This window comes from Leopardus geoffroyi, chromosome B1 (genome assembly GCF_018350155.1).
Source record: "Leopardus geoffroyi isolate Oge1 chromosome B1, O.geoffroyi_Oge1_pat1.0, whole genome shotgun sequence".
NCBI lineage: Eukaryota > Metazoa > Chordata > Mammalia > Carnivora > Felidae > Leopardus > Leopardus geoffroyi.
In genome coordinates, this window is record NC_059327.1 from 97078083 (window position 1) to 97099793 (window position 21711).

The following is a 21711-nucleotide window of genomic DNA, read 5'->3' on the forward strand; positions in this document are numbered from 1 at the left end:
GTTTAAAATAGAACTTCTCTATGACCCGTCAACTGCACTACCAGGTACTTATCTGAAGTATACTGATTCAAATGAGCACATGCACCCCAATATTTATAGCAGCACTAAAAACAATAGCCAAATTATGGAAAGACTCCAAATGTTCATTGGCTGATGAATGGATAAAGAGATGTGGTATCTATACCTCTCTCTCTCTCTCACTCTCTATTTATCTATAATGGAATATTACTCAGCCATCAAAAAGAATTAAATCTTGCCATTTGCAACATCGTGGCTGGAAATAGAGTGTATTACGCTAAGCAAAAAAAGTCAGTCAGAGAAATACAAATACCATATTATTTCACTCATATGTGGAATTTAAGAAACAAAATGATGCACATAGGGGAACGGAAGGAAAAATATAAAATAAGTTAAAAACAGAGGGGGAGGCAAACCTTAGGAGACTCTTAACTATAGAGAACAAACTGAGGGTTGCTGGTGGGGGGGTGGGAGGGGATTGGGCTAAATGAGTGATGGGCATTAAGAAGGGCAATTGTTGGGATGAGCGCTGGGTAGTATATGTAAGGGACGAATCACTAAATTCTATTCCTGAAAACAACCAACCAACCAATCAACCAACCAACCAACCAACCAAACAAACAAACAAACAAAAAACCTGTATGTTTATCAGTACGGAGATTGTTGGATTGTTTGTAGAGCATTTATACTACAGATTGACTATACAGTTATTAAAAAATGAATTGGAAGTAACATATCTATTAATCCAAAGGGACATCCATGATCTGTTACGTTTAGGAAAATTTTCCAAAACTTGGAAGTAAGGTAAAAAAAACAAAGATGATTGCATGCTCTTAATATCTTGCTATAGCATTTTCTAACAAGCCAGTCTGAGGGTCATCTAGCTCTTTCCTGAGGAAGAGAGATTTGACTTGACTTAGTGTTTACAGTTGATTAGGGCCCAGGCATTTTACCACTAGGTAAAATTAAAGGTTAACTTGTAGAAATCCAATAAGGTGTGATGATTTTTTTTTTCTGCATAGTAAAGCAGATAACCCCAAAGGTTATATTTTATTTCCCCGTAGGACAATGACCAATTTTATATTTAATCTAGCAGTCTTATTTATAGCATTCCTTTTTTCACCGTTCATTTAAGTCCAAGTTTCTTGTATTGAAATGGAATCAATGTTGTTATTCTGCTGACTCCCTCATTAGTGAGTCAAATGAAATTTAAACATGTTCCCATACTATTTGTGTGGGGTTTTGTTCTAACCAGTTTGAGAATTAAATTTTAATGAATGTTAAATGAAAAAAGCAAGTTGCAGAGTAATATATACAGATTTTTTATATAATGATATAAAAATCCCTATTCATATGTCTGCATGTCTCTATATACTTGTATGAGTGTGGGTGTAGGTGTGGAAAAATACAGACAAGGATGTTAACATTACTCTTGTTACCTTGGGAAGTGAAGTGCAAGGGAAATTATTATGAATATATATACATATATTTGCTTTATTTTGTGAATTGATTCTTAATTTAATACTTAAATATTTTAACAAAGGAAATTGAGTAGGCAAACCATTTTAAAAGATTCTGCAACAGGGGTGCTTGGATGGCTCAGTCAGTTAAGCATCCGACTTCAGCTTAGGTCATGATCTCATGTTCGTGAGTTCAAGACCCATGTCAGGCTCTGTGCTCACAGTTCAGAGCCTGGAACCTGCTTCAGATTCTGTGTATCCTTCTCTTTCTGCCATTCACCTGCTTGTACTCTCTCTCTCTCTCAAAATAAATAAACAAAAAAAATTTTTTTAAAGGGTTCTGCAATAATTTATCATTCACTGTGTATATAGTATATGCTATGTGTTAATAATTAAAAGTTTATGTTCTCAAATTAAAAATAATTTTATAAAATTGTGGTTCTATTGGACTAGCTGCATGTACCCATGCTTGTATGATTATAAAATGAATTGTAAAATGAACTTATTTTGAAATTTATTAATATGATTTTCTCTTTTGCTTTTCTGAATACATAAACTTAGCTCTGGCTGGTTTAGAAATCCATTTACTTGGGGCGGGGATGGAGAGAAGGTATGGAAGAAATGTAGCTCCCGAATTCAAATTTGCTCCAAGACCATAGTATTGCAAGCCAGGTTATCAATGAGAAAGCGTTTTTCAAAATCATGTTTCCCCCCTTTATCATTAACAAGGAACAAATTTGGAGCACTCCTTTCTAGGGTAGAGGAGGTGCCACTTGCCTGGCCATCCAGAACATGAGTCGTGCTGCTCTATACTAGAAGAAGAGTATGCTCTAAAGGGACCACTAGATGCTACCTGTGGAGACAGTTAAAATTATTGGATTGCACTAAGGTTTAAACCAGACTTGACATTAGTAGTTTTTCTGCCTACTATACACAGTGTGGGGGCTGATGAAGAAAAACCATATTAACTTCAAAGTGAAGAAGCCATGTTATCTCTGTAACACTTGGGCTGATATGTGAGTTAATTTAGAATGCTTTCACATTTTTTTTTGTTTTATACCTCAGATTAGGTTGTGCAGGGTATAGTAAAGTGGGAAGGGTTGGACTTTGGAGTCTGCCTGACCCTTTAAAATAATGTTCTGTAGTAGGTAATTTATAGTGACCTATAAGAACCTCAGTTATTTGTAAAGTAATAATGCATATAATGTATCTAATACTGTGCTTAGTCCAAGGTAGGCTGGCAGAAACTGTGACCTTCCTGTCTTTTAGGGTGAGGTGTCAAACCACTCAATTCTGGTGAGAGTCTATAAAAGACTGACTTTGCCAGTACAGTGTACATAATGGATATTGCCTATTACTGTTCCTTGGCTCAGAGAAAGCACCCACTACTTAATATTTAATAAGACATTTGTAATGGTTGCCATCTGTTTTGTTAATAGAATGTTTTCTCTCATTAGAGTAGATGAGAAAAGCTGACTGTATTCTGGGGAATGGGTGTGTCCTGCTGAAATCAATGGGAATCTTGCAAGGGAAAGTCCATTGGGATTCTAAATATGTGTAACTGTGGTTTTGGTGGTTTGAAAATGTACAAAGGACTCCTTTTCTGGGGCTCTGTGATACTTATATTGGCATAGACAAAGGGGTGTTAAGGTTTGAAGTAATGATTTAGAAAACTGGACAAAGTAATCTTTAATGAGTAGTTTCTCTTATATGGACTGCCCTCTACAAATATATTTCCTTTTGCCTGTGTAGCTTTAAATGTTTGCAATTCTATTGCCAAAATTTCCATGCTTACATTTCTGTTGACCAAATAAAGATTCACCAATGTGAGAGGATTATAGCTTTCTAAGGAATAGGTGTTATGAAAAATTTAATTAGTGTTTTATGTAGTCACTGAGTCTTTTGATCGACTTTTGAGGCATGTTTGGACAAACTGGCAATGGTTAGTGAAACAATGGAAATGTTTAGTGAGCCAATCAGATTAAGATCTGAATAATAATTCAATTCATAAAGGATTTATTGATTTCTGCTAAATGACCTCCAGATGTGTTTGCATTTTTTTCATAACTTATTACAACCCATATTATAATATTTATAAATAATGCAGAGAATTCTTTGGAGATGATGCTATATATAATAAGTTGATCTACAACAGATGGCATTAGGTAAGAGGCAAATACTCTTAAAGACCTATGTGGTGTAAGATTTTAAGTAATTCTCAAGCAAGTCATAAAATACCAGATATCTAAATTTTAAAAATGTTCATCACTTCTAGAAGGAAAACTTTTGCAGATTTAATCAGACTCTCATCTCCTGTGTGAGACAGTTTTTTGCTGTTGAAGTTAGGAAATGCTACCACAATCTCAACCTTACTATTGATTCTGTAACTTAATAGCAAGTGATAAAGTTTACAAAAAACCCTTTTCCTAAGCTACTAGGTAAAGATTCATAGAAAAAGAAGTCCTTGTTTTTTGTGATGTACCTATGTTATGTGATAAGTGAAGCTGCATTGCAAAACATATTGTATGTAATATTTATGTATATATATGTACATATACATAGGTTCACACACACGCACACACACATAGTTGTGAGTAGTTTGAGAAAAGCATAGGTGCAGAGAGAAAAGAATCTCACCTAAAAAGAAATAAAGGAACTAATTTAAGTAGTTTAAATATAAAGCAATTAAAGTTTATTGGGCTACATAATATTGAGAGATTACAACCAAGAAAAAGAAGTGAGTAAGAAAAAAAAGAAAGAGAATTCCTTTTGGAAAATAGTACAGTTAACAGAAACCAAACATAAAAAAGTGCTATTTTCTCTGTAACTCTTCCAGACCCTCTGTAAAATCACTAAGTGCCATTTTTGGAGATGTGGCTAATTCATTTCTTGAGGCTCATTCATAACGAGAAATCTGATTATTATTTTAATTCTGTCACTTTTGTGATTATATTTTCATATTATGTTTACAAGATTGACATGAAGTCTGTCCATTTATGGTGCCAGGTAAATTCTACCTCAATGAACATCATCACAAATACCACTTCTTTCTTTCTTTCTTTCTTTCTTTCTTTCTTTCTTTCTTTCTTTCTTTCCAGAAAAATACTAATCCAATGATCAAATTCTGAACTAAAAAATAAAAATGAAGTTATAAAGTTGCTTTACTGTGTATGGGATATTCTTGATAATATTAATTTAATTCTAGCTTAAGATATTTTCAGGCTTCTGCTTTATAATGAGAAAAGTAATTTCTGCATACCTGGGAGGAAGATTGTGATTTCAGGCCCCTTCTCTTCATCCCCATCCTGATTACCCTAGTTGGATTCTCATCATTTCTCTGCTAGACCATTTCTATATTCCACTACCTGGTTTTCATATTGGGAAGTCATTGCTGTCTGCAATCTGTTATGTACATTACAGAAAGAATGATATATGTATTTGAAATATGCACCCGACCATTTATACCCTGAGATGGGCTCTGTGTTGAGGTATTTCCCAAGAGTTTGGGAATCAGATTACCATTTGGGAGGGAAAGTTTAATATTAGCACAGAATGATCCGACTGTAAAAATCCAAATGGCCCCCAGGTGAGCCAGACTTCACTGCAACCTGATTGAATGTATCCTCTCACTTATGGAAAGCACTAGTCAGTCATGGAAGCTAGAAAAAGCAGAGTTAAAGAGTCCGTTCATACTGTAAAGTGCAATGGCCTGTTAGCCATTAGGTATTCTGGTCCCGATTATATCTCCTGTGGAATTAAGCACTACCACTTTCCTTAAGATACCACAATGACTCTATCTTGTGGATATGATGAAGTGCAAGCTCTTATCTCTTGACCTTCCCTTTCCTTTTCTTTTTCTGCCTCACTCATACTGGTTTAGGCATCATTTCCTCCAAGAAGCCCTCCCCTCCTAGTCTGTTGAATGCCCTCTTCTTTGCTCTCATAATTCTCAGACACTTAGCACAGAACATTCAACACAGAACATCTCAATTTTTAAGAATTCTTTATATATTAGTGATATTAGCTTTTTATCTGTGATATATGTTGTAAATATTTTTCTCATTTTGTCAGTTATCATTTTACTTTTTTAAAAATTTTTAATATTTGTTCATTTCTGAGAGAGAGAGAGAGAGAGAAAGAGAGAGAGAGAGAGACAGCAGAAGCAGGGGAGGGGCAGAAAGAGGGAGACACAGAATGTGAAGTAGGCTCCAGGCTCCAAGCTGTCAGCACAGAGCCCCACGTGGGGCTCAAACCCACGAACTGCAAGATCATGACCTGAGCTGAAGTCAGATACCCAACGGACTGAGCCACCCAGGCGCCCCGCCTTTTTTTTTTTTTTTTTTTTTTTTGCAATGTAGTTGTTATCTTTTATGGAGTCAAATTTATCAATCTTTTAAAAATTGCTTCTGGGACATTAAAAAAATTTTTTTTTTAAAAAAAGGGGCACCTGGGTGGCTCAGTCGGTTAAGCGTCCAACTTCGGCTCAGGTCATGATCTCACCGTCCGTGAGTTTGAGCCCCGCGTCAGGCTCTATGCTGACAGTTCAGAGCCTGGAACCTGCTTCCGATTCTGTGTCTCCTTCTCTCTGCCCCTCCCTGCTCATGCTCTGTGTTTCTCTGTCTCAATAATAAATTAAAAAAAAAATTAAAAAAAATAAAAAAAATTGCTTCTGGGTTTTTAGTCATGGTTAGAAAATTCCTATGCCAGGCTAATGAAGAATTTAACCATGTTTTTTTTTCTAGTACTTCGATAGCTTTATTTTTTACATTAAGCTCTTTATTCTATTTGGATATGTGTATATGTGTGTGTATATACTCTGGTGTATGGATCTAATTTTATCTTTTCTTTTTCCTTTAGATGGCTCAACAGTTGCTCCAGTCCCATTGATGATAAAGTCCATTTTTGCTGTTGTGAGTTGAGAGGCCATTTTTATCATATACTAAAGTTTAATATTTTCTCAATCTATTATTTGAATTTCTGTTTAGTTTGACAGGTCTGTTTAAATACCAATGCCACATTTTTTTGATTACCATGGTTCTATAGTATGTATGTATGTATGTATGTATTTACAAGAGACAGAGGGTGCAAGTGAGCAAGGGGCAGAGAGAGAGAGAGAGAGAGAGAGAGAGAGAGAGAGAGAAAGAGAGAGAGAGAGAGAGAAAGAGAGAGAGAGAGAGAGAAAGAGAGAGAGAGAGAAGCAGGGCTTACCTGAAGTGGGGCTCGTGTGTTTTTACCCAAAGTGGGGCTTGAGCTTACCCGATACGGGACTCAAACTCACTAACTGCAAAATCATGACGTGAGCTGAAGTTAGATGCTCAACCAACTAAGCCACCCAGGTGCCCTCTATAGTATTTTAATACCTGGTAGAGTTAGACACTACTCCTTCCATCATAGCTTTTCTATGTTTTTCTGACTATTTTTACATGTTTATTTTTCCACATGAAGTTCAGTATCAACTGTCTAGTCTATTTCCATTGAAGAGCTTGTTGGTATTTTTACTGAGAGATTGTATTAGATTTCTAAATCAACTTAGAAACAACTGCCATCTTTACGATGTTGAGTATTTTTATCCAAGAACAAGGGATCGCTTTCTATTTATTCAGCTTTATGTCTTTCAGGAGTGTTTTAAAGTTTTCCTAAGACAGGCTTTGCATATTTCTTGGTAAATTTTTCCCAAGAATTTTAACTTCTTTGCTGCTATTGTTAATGTTTTTTTTTTCCCCTCATTTACATCTTCTAACTGGTTATTGATTGTGTAGAGGAGGGCTACTAATTTCCATATGTTAATTCATAAATTATTTTGAATAGGAAGACACGGTGGTACAAAAATAATCTATAATTTCATGGAATATAAATAAAAAGTTGAAAACACATTTTGGGTAAACTCTGACAAAATTAAATTTTATCTGAAAGAAGAAATATGTGATATCTAATCACATATTAGAAAATTTCTTAAAATAAATTTTAACGAGGGGATACTTGATCAGTCACATATTAAAATATATTATGAAGCTTTAGCAGTTAAAATAGTCTGGTGTATTAGTAGCCATATGGATTAATGAAGTAAAATTCAGATATAGACTCTTGTATATATAGAAATGTAATTCATAATGAATTGCAATTCCTAAACTTCTTAAGGAAAATATAAACTATTTAATGAATCATGTTGGGAAAGTTGATGATCATTTGGAAAAAAATAGCTGGATTTCTTCTCTTAGTCTCTGCCCTTAAATGAATTTAGATGCATCAAAGTTTTAATTACAAGAAATGAAGCCATAAGACTAACAGAGAAAATGTTGAATATTTTTATGATATGGGGGTTAAGAAAACTTCAAATCTAATAAAGAAAATAAAAGAACAAATTCAAAGATCTGTAAGGCAACAAATAAAGAAACAAAGACTAAACCAAAACAACCCATAAAAATATTGGCAACATATATGACAGATATGGACTAGAACATAATTTTTTTTTTCTATCAAAGGTTTTGACTTTTGAGATTATCTTCTGTACTACAGAAGTGTAGTTATCTTGGAACTTAAAGTCAAGAATTTGAATTTTTTCTTTTCATCATGTTTATCACACTATTGAAGCAATGTCTCATTGTCACGATCTAGTTTGAATTGTGGGAGGGCCTTGAGGAGAAAGGGAATTTCCAAAATGGAAAACAAAAATGAGCATTAGATAAGTATGTTGTTAATTTTTAAATGGGTTTTAAACATTGATAGGAAAAATAAATCCACTGATTGAAAAGTGGACCAAATGATAAAGATATTATTCACAAATGGAGAAGTGCAAATAGCCAATAAATATACATAACAGACATTCAACTTTGCTTATAATCAGAGAAAAGAAAAAAAAACTTATTAAGATGTCCTTTTTACCTTTCATATTAAAAAAGGAGAAAGATTATAATAATGTCAATGACTGGAAATTGTGTGTAAGAAAAAGAACTCCCATATAGTAAAATCTAGCACTTCTTAAGATGGCAGTTTGGAATTGTGGCAAAATTTATAATGTATATATATTTTATTCTGTATCTAGGAATTTATTCTAAGGATATAATTTGATATCTTCACAAAGGTATGTGTTTGCAGAGTTAATTACAGCATTTTTCATAATAATGAGAAATAAGGGTCAGTTATGAGTGTCTGTCATAGACCATGGAACATTATATAATATGGAATACTACACAGCTATTAAAAATAATGATATGAAACCACAATTAGTCACAGGGAAAAGTGTCCATGGCACTGTGGAGTTACAAACTAAAAAGTATAGTATTGAGGGACTCTTTGTGTAGAGATACAGAGACACCAACCTCAGGGAGGCCCATCCACATAGACTAGGATGTGAATAGTGCCCCCAGAATAGAGTAATGTAGAAGCCCTGATAGTGTGATACTATTTTTGTTGTTGTTGTTTAAAATTTTATATATATATTCAGAGAGAAAAAACTAGTATTTAAATGATGCGCTCAGAATTCTCTGGGAGAAAACAGTGATTGTTTTAGATGGGTTGTGCTCCTTCATAAAGATGAGGCTCCATTGGCATAGCTGTTACAGGTAGGAAAGGGATAAAGAGAAAGCTGAACTCTTCTATGGAAGAAATTCAAAGGAATTTTGGGATTAGATGCTAGCCAGAGAGTGTGGAGAGCGAAGACATAAGAAGGTTATACAGCAGCAGGGAAGATGGGATATGTGGTAGGTAAAAATTTTCTTGGAGAAGAAATGGCTTAGGGACTTCTTCAAAAGAACAGGATGCATAAAATGAAATTTTACATTGATTTATTTTTTATTTTAGAGAGAGCACGTGAGCACGGGAGAGGGGCAGAGGGAGGGAGAGAGACACGGTGGGGTGGGGGGAGAAATAGAGAATCTTAAGCAGGCTCCACATTGAGCAGAGCTTGATCCCACAACCCTGGGATCATGACCTGAGCCAAAATCAAGAGTGGAATACTCAACTATTGAGCCCAGGCACCCCTACCTTGATTACTTTTCTCTGCTCTCCCTACTGTTGTCTTAAGAATCTGTGGTTTATACTACATGTATAGCCTTCATTAGGAAGTATTTTGCATAGTGAAGAGGTAGAGCAGTGGCCACCTGGGTCACTATGCATAGAAACACAGAATGGAGGTGGGGAAACAGTGCAGTTAGGGTCAGTGCCAAAATATACATGAGTCTCACCAGTCACAGGGACTGTAGCTAATGTTTGGGTTAGATATTCACAGAAGTTCATCAACATAAAAAATGATTTTTTTTTTCTGGTGGTGGAATTTGGGGTAATATTTTACTTCTGTTTTTAACATACCTCTAAACTATTTATAATGATTATAATAATTTTTTTTAAATTAGGAAAACACAGTAAAATTTTTTTCAGGTTAGCGTAATGAGAATGTACATAACTATATGCTTACAAAGGATTAGGATGGTAAATTTCATGTTATGTGCATTTTATCACAATTGTAGAAAAACTCATTAATGACAAAAAGATGGATATTTGTCACGAATCCTTGTGGTTTAGAGGAGAAGGAAAAATAAAGATAAAAAATATATACCACAATTCCTCTGGGGTAATGGAATGACTTCTGAAATTTCCTGTGCTGTTTGTTTTGGACTACTGATAGTAGTAGGAGGGAATATGTATTGAGGAGGCAAGAAAATTACAATTAAAAAGTGTGCTGGCAGTCATCTTGGAAGTATTAGTGTTAGTACTGGAAGCGTTAGTGGAAGTCATCTCATGGTTTTTGTTTCATGGCTTCCACATTTTAGTTTTGCCTTTGTCTTTGCCCATATATTTCTAAAAACTGCCACCAGGGAGCAGGAGTGTGCCAATGTTAGCTGTCCAAACCCACCAGATTTGGGATTCCTTTCATTGTGCCCACAGGGGAATTACTGTTCCTATTATACAGGTAAAGAAACTAAGGCACAAAAAATATGAATAGTAGGCAGCCTAGCTTTATGTGAGTTGCAGAGGTAGGATTTAAATATTATTTTCAGTTATTCATTGGTTAGGCTTTTTTAGAGCTCACCTGAATTTATAGCTATAATTTCCACATTAAAAAAAATGTTTTACAACCCTCTTTTATTAAAGGCAATAAATTAAGCAAATTTTAAATAACCAAACAAAAAGAAAACAGGGGCATGTTTCCTTCATGCATGGCATGGTAGTAGAGTCAGAATTAATGTGAGAAAGTCACAAGTAGAATGTAAAACTCAAGGGATTAAATGAGGTTTTGCTTGTTCTTTTGCCTGTTTTGAAACTTTTCTTTCAGAGTTTATATTTGTGAAAACCTTGGTGGCTTTTATCTTTTTAATGCAAAAATCTGCATTAAACATGGCAGTAACAGTTGATTAAAATGACTTATATTCACAGATAAGAATCTATTTTATCAGAGTAAAGTTTCTCGAAGGACCACTGTTATGGGCAGAATTATGTCCCCCCCCCCCACCCCCGCCTCCCGATTCATATGTTGAAGTCCTAATTCCTAGTAGCTCAGAATGTGTATTTGGAGATCAGGTCTTCAAAGAGGTAACCGAGGTAAAATGAAGTCATTAGGGAGGGCCCTAGTCCTCACAAAAAGAGGAGGTTAGGAGACAGATCACACAAAAAGCTATATAAAGATATGGGGAGAAGATGGCTGTGACAAACAGAAGAGAAAGACCCTCAGAAGGAACCAACCCTGCCTGCACTTTGCTCTTGGACTTCTAGCCTCCAGAACTGTGAAGAAATAAATTTCTGTGGTTTAAGCCACCCAGTCTGAGGTACTTTGTTATGGCAGCCAGAGCAAACTTACATTAAACAAACAAACAAACAAACAACAACAAAAAACTATATCAAAATGACACAGGAGACTTGTAAAGAATGACAGTCTATCTGTGAATGATTGGAAAAAGAAAGGAAAAATATTAAAGAAAATGTCTAGGGGCGCCTGGGTGGCTGGCTCAGTCGGTTAAACGTCTGACTTCAGCTCAGGTCATGATCTCATGGTCCGTGAGTGCAAGCCCCGCGTTGGGCCCTGTGCTGACAGCGCAGAGCCTGGAGCCTGCTTCGGATTCTGTGTCTCCCTCTCTGTCTCTGCCCCTTCCCTGCTCATGCTGTGTCTCTCTCACTCTTAAAAATGAATAAATGTTAAAAAAAAATTAAAAAAAAATAAATAAAATAATAAAAAAAAAAAGAAAATGTCTATACCTGCAAATAATCTGGACACAAGTGCTGTCAAAAGGATGGTACTGACTGGTATAATTTTCATTCTTCAGGAACTATAATCACATTACCATTTGAGCAACCACACAGATTCTTTTTGGTTAAAAAAGTATGATTTTCTACTTTTTAGATTAATACTGTTACCTATGCATGAATATACATCCAAAGAGGCAATTCCACATTGACTGGAGTTTCTAAAATTTTCTTTTACTGCATTTGCACTTGGATCTCCAGGCCAAAACCTTGGGACTTAGACCTGACTCATGGCTTAATATGTGAATTTTTTTTTTAATGTTTATTTATTTATTTTGAGAGAGAGACTGAGAGAGGGAGCAGGGGAGGGGCAGAGAGAGAGGGAGAGAGAGAATCCCAAACAGGCTCTGTGCTGACAGAGCCTGACGCAGGGCTCAAACCCACAAACCCATAAACTGTGAGATCATGACCTGTGCCAAAACCAAGAGTTGGATGCCTAACCAACCAAGCCACCCAGGTGCCCCAATATGCAAATTTTTTAAAGTTCTGACTGGTAGATTTACAATGAAATTTATTTGTGTGTATCTCCAGACACAAATAGAAGATCCTAAAAGTGCCTAAGCGAACAAATATTAGTTGGTCAGTTAAAGCATAATAATTCTGATAATCTTTGCTTTTTTTTTTATGGTATGTTAATGTTCTGTTTGTACTTCTTTTTCATGGCTCTTCCTGACTCCTCTTCCCTCTCCTTTCCTCTTCCCCCTTCATTTCTTTTCTTTCTCTTGTTCCTGTCCTTTATATGCTCTGTGACTGCTGTAATCCAATTCACAAATCCCTGAGCTAATTCCACTACCAGTGCCAATTAAATTAGTATTCCACATGAATCACGAGTATCTACATGTGGAAGATGATTAGTGACATTATTCTCTGAATGTTTTCTTTTTAAAATTTAGAAGTGAAAATGTATGTAAATAAAAGTAAAGCAAAAAAAAAAAGTTTGCTTATAAAGCATGCTGTGCTTTTTGGATGGCATTAATTTTATAACAACTCAGCAGGAAAGGAGGAAAGGGAGTTGATTTTCAGCTACATTAAATGCTTTTGTAATATTCTTATAAATTTCTCTAAACAAAATTAATATGAATTCTGTTTAATATTTAATGATGTTTTGACTAGGATTTGTAGAACTCCAAAGCCTTTAATCCTAAAATCATGTATTATGCACTTAATGAAGCTGTTTTGTAGCAAGTTCTATAGAGATGATCTCTACATTTAGTACTATCTGAGAGGAGTGATATAAGAAGGTCTGAATCTATTTTTATGGGGAGGAAAGGAAAAAGGAGAAAAGACATTTTGAGAGCAGATGAAAGAGGGCTGGCAGTGTGACCCGTGGAAGTTAATCCCTCTCCTTATTTAAAGTTGGAGACATGGAACCACAGGGTCTGGGGGGAGAAGCCAAGCCTGGTTATTTGAATCCAGAAGGTGCAGGGAGGTAACAGCTCAGTTGCCGTGAAACAGGTTTTGTCTGCCGGGTTCTGTGTCATACACTGAGGGTGGCCCTGGGACAGGACTGGGCTACTGACCCCAGATGCATGCATTCATCCTGGAACAGAATGCACATTGAGGTTAGCACATATTTTTCAGCTCTGGAAAGGTTGGGAAATGGAAGAAGCAAGTGGATGCAAAAGTTCTTAAGCACATAAGGGAGATTTCCCATTCCTGGTTTGAAGATGGAGAGAGCTGAGAGTCTGGGACCTGAGAATAAAAAGATGCTGAGAGTGACCCCTGACCAGCAGCCAGCAAGAAAATGGGAATCTCAGTCCTACAACTGTGATGAATTGAATTTGGCCAATGGCTTTAATGAGCTTGGAAGCACATTCTTCCTCAGAACCTCTGGATGAGGCTAATAGTTTGAATGTGAGACCTAAAGCAGGGAACCCACTTGGGCACCTCTAGGACTTCAGACTTACGTATCTGTGAGAATAAATGGATGTTGTTTTAAGCTGCTAAATTTGTGGTAATTTGTTATACAGCGATAGAAAATTAGTACAGTGACATAGCATTGAAAACTGCTTCTTTAAGATATCTTGGTGTCCATAAATCAGCCTCAAACTAGCACTGTGTCTTACTAGCTGTTTGACCTTAGGTAAATTTCACAATCCTCCTGAATCTGTTTCTTCACCTGTATAGACAAAGGAAATAATGACTACCTCCTTAAATGGTTTCTAGGTGAAGTGAATTAACGTTAATGAAAATTCCTAGCAGCTTTCTTAGCGAATGGTAGACACCCATAAATGGTTTGTTCTTTCCTTTCTCCCATTCCTTTTTTTACAGGCCATTCATGCCCTAGTCCAACAGTTTTCAAAGTATGGGAGTATGGGGTCCTATGGGGGATCTTTCAGACTCTTTTAGGGAGTCCTTGAGATTTAAACTATTTTTATAACAATACTATACCTTTTTCACATTTATTCTTTCATGAGTGTACAGGAGAGTTTTCCAGAGATTACATGACTTACACAATAGATGTGATGCAGAAGCAGATATGAGAATCTAGTTGTCTCCTATTAATCCGGACATTAAAGAGATTTGCAAAAATCTAAATGCCAATCTCTTCAGAAAATATTTTTGTTTTGGAAAATAGGTTTTTTTTTTAACAAAAAATGTTATTTATGTGAACATGTAACAAGTTTATTATTGTCTTTTTAAAAGAATTAATCAAATTTAAAATTTTCTAAGTTCCAATGTGGCAATTAAATTTTCTAAGTTCCAATGTGGCACATTTCCAATGTGGCAAATATTAATAAACAAAAGCCCTTTGGGGTCTTTGATAATTTTTAAGAGTGCAAAAGAGTCCTGAGACCAAAATACTGTGCTTTAGCACAGAACCCAATATTTCCTCATACATATTTGTCTTCCATGAGGAGATAAAGTGCTTAGAAAAAGAGCTCTACCAAATCATAAGAGACTCTTAAAAACTGAGAATAAACTGAGGGTTGATGGGGGGGTGGGAGGGAGGGGAAAGCGGGTGATGGACATTGAGGAGGGCACCTGTTGGGATGAGCACTGGCTGTTGTATGGAAACCAATTTGACAATAAATTTAATAATAAAATAAAATAAAACACAGTCTGCCTTGGAAAAAAAATAAATAAAGACATTACAGGTCCAAAAGCAAGATGTGGTTGGAAGTGAAGAACTAAGTGAGTTCCCACGTGTCCACAAGTAATGCCTCTAAATGAGCTATAGACAGTTATAATTTAGAAGGGAAACATGGGTTTTCACCTTCTAAGTAGAGTTAGTAATGTTATCAATAACATTGGCAATGTTTTGGAGTCTAAGGAGGAAGCACGCACCCTTTTAGATGCTCATCTGCCATGTTGGAGATGAGAGACAGGAACAGACAAGGGAGGGCCTGAAGTTTCAACCTGAAAGATTTACATGGAACCTCTGGAAAGGCCATAAAGATTAACTTGCCATTCTTACTAAGTGACTTGCAGGGAGAAAAAAGACCAACACCCAACCTTTAATTCCCAGAGTGTAGGTTATTATTAGCATAGTCTCAGTAAGACATTTTAAACACCATGTACTAGTCCCTCATCCTAAGAGTGAAAAGAATGATTATGATCCATATGAATTTATCCTGAGATCTCAACAGATCCCACCCTCTTTTCTTTGCAAGTATCAAAACATGAGCTTACACATACACACACACTGTGGAAAAGAACATTTGAGGGACTCCAGGCTTTAAACCTAACTGCTTGGATCTTAAAAAAACAAGAAGATTCCCAGAGGTCCTGTTGGTATTGTTGATTGCTGTTTTATTCCCAAATAAATAGTGAACTCTTTGAATATTTTGAAAAAAAAAAAAAAAAAAGAAAAAAAGAAAAAAGAAAAAGAGCTCTATGGAAAAATGAATTTAGGAAACATGCAGTGTATTCACCTTTACTCCACCCCTTTCACTGCAAATTAGAGGAATTCTAGAAATACAAATACAGTTTAAATTTGCTTCATTATGTGTTTCTTCAACTTAAACTGCTCTTGACTATCAAGTTAAAAACTTAGCCGGAATTATTTTACCAGCCAGTGAGTGAGACCAAGATTGAGATGTAGGCTCAGATCATGAGAGAGTGATTTTATTTTTTTTTACTTATTTATTAAAAAAATTTTTTTAATGTTAATTTATTTTTGAGAGAGAGACAGCATGAGCAGGGGAGGGGCAGAGACAGAGGGAGACTCAGAATCTGAAGCAGGCTCCAGGCTCTGAGCTGTTAGCACAGAGCCTGACTTGGGGCTTCAATCCAGCAACCGTGAGATCATGACCTGAGCCGAAGTTGGAGGCTTAACCCACTGAGCCACCCAGGTACCCGAGAGTGATTTTATTTTAAGGGCATCAGAAAGGAAGAAAAGGACATTTATAATGAGGAAGATAATTTTTTTCCCAGGGAATTTTTATTATTTTTAATGTTTATTTACTTATTTTTATTTTTATTTTTTTTTTAACATTTATTTATTGTTGAGAGACAGAGACACACAGAGCATCAGCAGGGGAGGGGCAGAGAGGGGGGAGACACAGAATCCCAAGTAGGCTCCAGGCTCTGAGCTGTCAGCACAGAGCCTGACTTGAGGTTCGAACTCACAAACTGTGAGATCATGACCTGAGCTGAAGTCGGTCACTGAACCAACTGAGCCACCCAGAGACCCTAATGTTTATTTATTTTTGAGAAGGAGAGAGAGAGAGACAGAGCATAAGCAGAGGAGGGGCAGAAAGAGAGGGAGACAGAGAATCCGAAACAGGCTCCAGGCTCTAAGCTGTCAGCACAGAGTCCAACGTGGGAACTCATGAACCGTGATATCATGACCTGAGCTGAAGTCAGCCGCCCAGCTGACCAAGCCACCCAGGTGCCCTGGGGATTTTTATTTTTTAAACAGAATGCCTATCAAGAGATCAGCCTGTAGATCACAAATTGCAAGAGCTACTCTAGCGAAGTCATCCTCACTGCATTTTACCCACCCTGGTCTGTCTCTGCTTCTCTATGCTTATTAACTGTTTACTTCTTTTGTGCACATAGTCTACTGCCCCTGCCTCTGTCCTCCGACTTTGTGGAAAATAAACTTTCAAAAGATATTCTTTTTTTTTTTTCTGTGTTGAAAGAACAACCACTGTTTCTAGAAAACGTTTTTCAAAGCCAAATATGTCCTCTGAGATGACAAAGAATGGCTGGAAGAAGAGAAGTTAGTTATTACTGATTCTCTGTTAATTCCTCATGCCATGGTTGAATCCCTAATTTCTCTCTTTATTTTTTTAACATTTATTTTACAGAGAGAAAAAGAGAGAGAGAGAGCATGAGCAGGGGAGAGAGGTGGAGCCTGAAAGCAGGGCTCGATCCTACTACCTTGAGATCATGACCTGAGCCAAAATCAAGAATTGGGAGCTACCCAGGCGCCCCACATCCCTACTTTCTTGCATCTTCAGTCTTCTCTGGCCTCAGATTCAGGGCTGTCATTACCCTGAGGAGAGGGCCCCTACGGAGACCAACCCTTGGCCCCAAGCACAGAGAGCAAAAGCTGCAAGGGTGTAATGAAAGGTGTGAAATTCTTTCCCTTGTTCTATTTCTGTAACAGCTCAATTCTGTGACATGAAAATCTCCCTCTCTATCTTAAAATAGTCTGTAAAAAAGCCTCAAAGCTGTAAATCATTAAATGTTGCCCCCAACTGATTGCTATGGAACCTAAACATAACGGAGGAGGGTGATGGGAATTTAAGGAAATTCTTTCATACAAGGAAAAGATATAGAACTAAAGCAGAGAAACCTCAACCAGTGATTGGGGATTAGGGAACCAAAGGGGACATGCTGCTTTTTGAGAAAGCCTGCAAACACTAGCCAAAGGGGTCTTGAGTGGAAAGCACTTGAGCATTAGCAGACCCTGGGCACATGCTCCTCTTTGTTATGAGTATCCTATTCTTCCTTTCTGATCCTCCTGAGTCTCACTCTTTTTCACAGTGGCTGGTCACACAATCCCAGCTAAGATTTTGATGGTCAAGAGCAGTTTAAAATAGGGTTGGTGCCTTTGGGTATTTATATTTGGAGGTTGGGAAGGAGGGTGAGAGGAACAGATTGGTGCAACCAAACCCTGACACTGGTTGTGTAACACCACTGGTGTCAGTGCCTTGGGTCAGGGGATTCCAGTGGTAGCCTCTCAGATGTTGTCTCCACAGAGAGAATCCACCTCCAGGTAGAGAATAAATCCTCTAATGTAGGGTTTATTCTCATTGTTTCTTGCTTTTCATTTCTATTGTTTGACTTAGTCTACATATGCTTCCTGACAGAGTTTTTTTTTTTAATAAATTTTCAAGAAATGTTTAGTTATTTATTTTCAGAGAGAGAGAGAGAGAGAGAGAGAGAGAGAGAAAGTGAGGGAGGGGCAGAGAGAAAGAGAAAGAATACCAAGCAGTCTCTACACTGAAAGCATGGAGCCTGATGGGGGTCCCTATGCCATGAACCATGAAATCATGACCTGAACTGAAATCAAGAGTTGGACACTTAACTGAGCCACCCAGGCGCCCCCGAAAGCAGGGTTTTATGTTTGCCGTGATCATTGCTGGAGCCCTGCCATATTGTAGCCCATTCTGTGTATACCTAGACGATGTCCTCAGTAATACTGCAGGGAGAATCTCAGTATACCCTCTCATACAGTGCCAAACAAGGTATTCAAAAGCTAAACTATTTGTCAAGATGTGTAAGGTTTGTGTTTTTCATTTCATTTTCTGCTTTCATTTAAAATTCTCATTATATATGCAAAGTGGTCATAAATAGGCATATATGAAAGACTGAAAGTGTAGTACATCAAGAGTGAAGTAGAAACTTGAGATTCATTCCATGTCCTACCCATGAAATATCGTGAATGAGGATTATTAGTTTTCTTAATGTAAGAGTAAAATGGTCAGGATGCCTGGGTGGCTCAGTCAGTTAACTGTCAGACTTCGGCTTAGATCATGATCTCGTGGTCCATGAGTTTGAGCCCAGCGTTGGGCTCTTGTGCTGACAGCTCAGAGCTTGGAGCCTGCTTCGGATTTTGTGTCTCCCTCTCTGTCTGCCCCTCTCCTGCTCTCACTCTATCTCTGTCTTTCTCCCTCAAAAATAAATAAACATTAAAAAAAAAGTAACATGCTCTTCTTATCTTGACCTTTCTGCTGCAAATTTTTGGATCAAAGATCGACTGTCTACTGATACCAAATGATTTGGTGGTCAGAGTGTATTTTCTACACATTTGTAAAATATGTAATACTCAGAATATGTACAAAATGCAATCGTTATTTAGAAACTGATATTAGCCCAAGAACTGGAATGAAATTGAATGTGCTTTAAGACCAAAAAGTAGGGATCATTGTACTGGTAGCAAAGTAAATTTTAAAATTTAGAATGGAAATAAAATGTGCTTGACTTAGTGTTTTTATCGTTTTAAAGAATGATCTATTTGCTAATGGATTTGTTTGGGACTAGTCTCTTGGAAACCTGAAGAGCACTCAAATTTGTCATCTTTTGTTCTTTGATTAGGACATACTTTTCTTTAGGAAATAGGATCTCCAAGTCTATTTTTCTTATTGCCTGAGAGATTTTATTCATCTCTTTTGTATTATCCTACAGGGTTAGGCGATTAGGTACATTTATTTTTTTTCTTCTCTGAATGGATTTAAATTCCTTTACTTAGAAGCTGTCCCTTTAGGGAACGAAGAGAGCTTATCTTTGCTGGCCATGTGGATTCCTGTGAACTCTCATCCAGGATGAAAGCAATTTACATTCCAGTAATGCTGAGCTATTTTGTGTTCCTCCAACACTGGTGATTTCTCAGCTGCTTTCTCTTCTGTCTGGGATGTCCTTTCCTAGCTGCTAAACACTTTGTTTATTGTTCAAAACCCTTTTTATGAATCGATTCTTTGTGAAGCCTTTCCTTTCCAACTTTCCTGCCCCATAATCTTAAACCAGAGTTTACTGTAGCTTTTTCTCTGGTATCTCCCCACCATAGATATAGTTTTATATTACATTAATCACACTATATTGTGGCCGTAATGCTAACTCTCTTAGTTTAATTTAGCTTTCTAGGATGAAAGTTGTTGATCTTTCCAATCTCTATAAGCTCTACCCCAGGTGTCCCCATAAATCTCCTTAATAATAAATTATATTTGATAACAACAACTAATATTTATGAAGTGCTTCTTACCATATTTTATCAATTCTAAGGTGCACATATTTTTCTTCCATGTTTAACCATCTATGAAATCAGGATGCATCTTAAAATTGATGAAGTCTTAGTTTTGATGGAGTACAATGTATACTAGCCACTGTACTATTTTCTTAATATTACATTTCTTCGTATTATTTTTTTAATGTTTACTTTTGAGAGGAGGAGAAGGACAGAGAGAGAAGGAGACAGAGGATCCAAAGCCGGCTCTACTCTGAGAGCAGAGCCCTATGTGGGGCTTGAACCTATGAATCCTGAGATCATGACCTGAGCCAAAGTTGGACGCTTAACCGACTGAGCCACCAGGCACCCCCTTAATATTACATTTCATCCTCAATAAGCCCGTGAGGTAAGTACTATTAAATACTAAGTTTATAGATGAGGAAACAGAGGATTAGAATGATTAAATAACTGGTTCAAGGTCACATAGCTACCAAGTGGTAGAGCAAGGACTGAAATTTAGGTATATATGTCTTTATCACCCATGATCTTAATCACTATGCTGGGGAAGAGTGGTAAGAACGGAAGAAAACTAACATTTTAGGACCACTATTACATGGCAGCCGCTGTGCTACGTAGTTTATATACTACCTCCCATTTCATGCTCACAAAATCTTTATGAGGTAGATACTATAGTCTTTGTATTATTGATGAGGAACTTGAGGATCGTGTTAGATAGCTTGTTTGCAGCAGCACAGGACGGAAGTGCTGACGCCAGAATTCAAACACAAATCTGGTGTGTTCCAAAGATCTTTTTACCACAATTTTAGCAGTGCTCATTCAGGGTAAGGGAAACCACCCATTGATATAGGCAACGTAAATCACACAAATGATATAAAAATCCATTTCCCAAATGGCAAGACTTGGTAGTAATTTTTTGTATGATGACATTAGAGTGTCTTAGACTCTTGACTTTCCTTGAAGATGAGAAAAATAAGCACCAGTGATGACTCTGCTGATATGACCTGTGGACTAGTCTCAGACTGTTTTCTTGGCCTGTGTAGCAAAGATAATGCTCTTTAGTTTCCACTGCCTCATCCTGTACCCCAGCAATGTGTATGCAAGGTGATACAAGGGCTCTAATTAACTGGACCCTGCCCTATAGCTTTGCTTGTTAGAGGCCAGTGACCTGGCACTTTAAACACTGTGTAACTGATATATCATTTGTTAAGCTGTTTCACTTGTGGCCCTATGATCCTGGTTTTAGAGGCTTACTAATTTAGCTTGGGCTAGACCATTATTTTGCCTTTAATAAAGAAATTCCCTTTCCCCACTTTTTAAGGAAAAAGCAAGATGCTTTCACAAATGTATAGCATGTGAACATATGACAATGTTTTCATTTTTCACTTGGATAGATTTTGATATGTAGCCAGAGTTAATAAATTTATTTTATTATTATTATTTTTTAAGTTTATTTATTTTGAGAGAGAGGCAGAGAGAGAGAGAGAGAGAGAGAGAGAGAGAGAGGTGTGAGCTGGGGAGGGGCAGAAAGAGGGAGAGAGAGAATCCTAAGCAGGCTCCATGCTGTCAGTGCAGAGACTGACACGGGGCTCGATCACACGAACTGTGAGATCATGACCTGAGCCAAAATCAAGAGTTGGATGCTTAATCGACTAAGCCACACAAGTGCCCCCAGAGTTAATAATTTTAAGTGTTGTATTCTAGAGTAGTGGTTCCCAAAATGTGTTCCCCCACATATTAGTTCTAAGAGTTGACCTTTGAAAAATGGGATCCATGGTCAAATAAATATGAGGAATGTAGCAAATCTATTCCTCCCTCATTGAGTTTAACTGTTAGTGTATCAGGGGTGCCTGGGTGGCT